Genomic DNA, 2,370 nt, shown 5'->3' with positions numbered 1-2,370 from the left:
TAACAAAAATGAGTAAGCATACGGCTTCTGCCATCGTCTGGTCAGTCGCTCGCCTCACACACTCTGACAGGAATAAATGAAATCTGACACCGGCTGCTCTGTGATGATGCGCGTTCAGCTCTGCTGAATTCAGGCAGAAGACACATTCATGTTTGCTGTCTCTAACGAAACTAAATGATTTAATTACAAAAAAATATCAAAACGACGGTGAAAGACGGTGTCGCGGTGGGCAAGTGATCTAACCGGTAAGAGGCTGACACACTGGTAATCACTGTTACACCGACTATCGCGACAAGCCTACTCGGCCACTGTAAATTAGCACCTGAAACTACTTACAAAGTATGTCTTGAAGAAGTCTTTGTTCTCATCTCCAAGGAGGATGGGAAGGCCACGGAGGACTGCTGTTCTCTTAGCAGTAACATCTGTATTCTGAAAGATAATTTCATACATAGCACCCATAAATGGTCAAGGACCATCAATTAACAGCTCTGAAAATACAATGTGGTTACACTATTTTGCTGACACCATTAAATCATTCATGTGCATGAGAAACTTACCCCCAGTGCGATTTGATGATGCAAATGCGCCTTAAGTATCTGGCCGGTACATCCACCCTTGGACTTGAAAATGTCAAGACAGCGAGGAGTGTATTTGTCCAGTTCTTTGAAAAACTCGATTTTGAGGTTTTTGCTGGTTAACCGAAAGAACTCTGACAGAACCTAAAGAAACAGACAAATGAGCATTTAATGAAGTCATTTTGGATGCGTTTTAATAACAAATCACTAGGTCACACTGGCCAGAAAACTAGTATTACACAAACCTCGAAAATGAATATATTACTGCAACTTGTGCATTCAATCAGCTCTAATGAACGCTTTCTTTGTAAGGCATAAAGGATACATGTATGTATATTGCCCTGCTACTCATTCCATTACAACAGGCTATCTGAATATAACAAATTGTATATGTATGTATTTTATGCTTAGAATTAGTCAAGGGGGTTGTATGGTTATTTGGTTCATATCATAACTTTCTATTCAGCAAGTTTCATTAATTGTGCATAATGACATGTGCAGCAACTGCATAGGTTTAGTATCTGGTATTTTTCAGTAATGCAGTTATTTTGGGAAAATTTTAAATAATTGCAGGCTGAGTTGAGGTGCCCTTAATTTTCTGCTTGGGCCAAAATGTTAAATAAATAACCTCAATTATTTTAAAATCACAAAAATACCAAATGCCCTTTCAATAGAAAAATATATCCCACCTTTAATATCGGAGCACATAACAGTAAGTTACAAACCTTGAGCGGGAGCGTGAAGTGCACTTCCTGCTTGGCAGTCTCTGCATTAATGCTAATGTTAAAAACAGAAACAAATATTCGAATCTCAAAATTAAAAATCGAATGAATATATGAATATTCTCATCCAGACCTCCTGCTTAACAGCTGAGCTAGCAGATAAGTTAAAGTTTTACTGTGCCATCGCCAGTTATAGCCGATGCACGCAACAGTTAACAAGCACATTGCATTTGGCGATATGAATTCATATTTACAGTTTAAGAAATTTGAGATTTACAAGGTGGGACAATGACAAGGTGGTTAGCTAGCTTTAGCTTAAACCTTACCTCACAAACAAAACTCAGCTCAGAACATTAACAGAACATAGTCCTGACTTTACTAAATTGTAGAAATACATTTAACCTACAAACAGACTGAAGTATTACATACATGGCCTCTCCAAATTAACATTTTGCATGCTCTTACCTTCAAACCAAATCCAGACAAACGTTCTTTTGCCGCGTGATGGTTCAAATCCAACGTCTCAGGAGGAACTGCGCATGTGCAATCTCTTCTTCGTTGATTTGTATTGGCGGTTGGCATCCAGCATGGTGCATTACCGCCACCAAGTGTTGGGAGTGTGTGGAGACACTCATACTTCTCAAGTAAAGGTTACTGAAGTATGATAAGTTTAATTACTCTCCTCACCAAAATGCTGTGTCAACTTATTGTAAGCTAGTAGAGTCAACAAATTATGGAGCAACTAGTTATGATCACTATTTATTTTTAAGTAAAGTTAGCTATTACATTTTACAGTGCATCTGGATCAGTTATGTATGGACATAGCCAGTTGTTAAATATAAAAAAATGTACAGCTTTAGTACTATTTTTAGGCCTACTATAATATGACAGAGGCTGTCATCTGAAAAACTTGTATGTTTGCACATCATATCTATGTCAAAGAATATATATGTTCTATAAGAACAATTACTTTTGTTTAAAAAATAGTCTAAAAGATTTAAACAAGCAACCATTTAGTAAGACCTAGATCTCTATGAATTAAAATGACTGTTTCAGATGAGAGAAGCATACAA

The 2,370-nt window shown here is 37.1% G+C and overlaps 1 long non-coding RNA gene across 1 annotated transcript; it reads right to left on the bottom strand.

Annotated features, from left to right (window-relative positions):
• Positions 1 to 563: 563 nt before the first annotated feature.
• Positions 564 to 1,961, bottom strand: LOC135764736 (uncharacterized). The gene is made up of 3 exons (XR_010540253.2): positions 1,763 to 1,961; positions 1,301 to 1,352; positions 564 to 719 (listed from the first exon to the last, which is right to left on the bottom strand). It is a non-coding gene; the product is annotated as an uncharacterized lncRNA (long non-coding RNA).
• Positions 1,962 to 2,370: the final 409 nt, after the last annotated feature.

This window comes from Paramisgurnus dabryanus, chromosome 4 (assembly GCF_030506205.2).
Source record: "Paramisgurnus dabryanus chromosome 4, PD_genome_1.1, whole genome shotgun sequence".
Classification (NCBI taxonomy): domain Eukaryota; kingdom Metazoa; phylum Chordata; class Actinopteri; order Cypriniformes; family Cobitidae; genus Paramisgurnus; species Paramisgurnus dabryanus.
The sequence above is the reverse complement of the archived record's forward strand: the minus strand, read 5'-3'. Positions and strand labels throughout refer to the sequence as shown.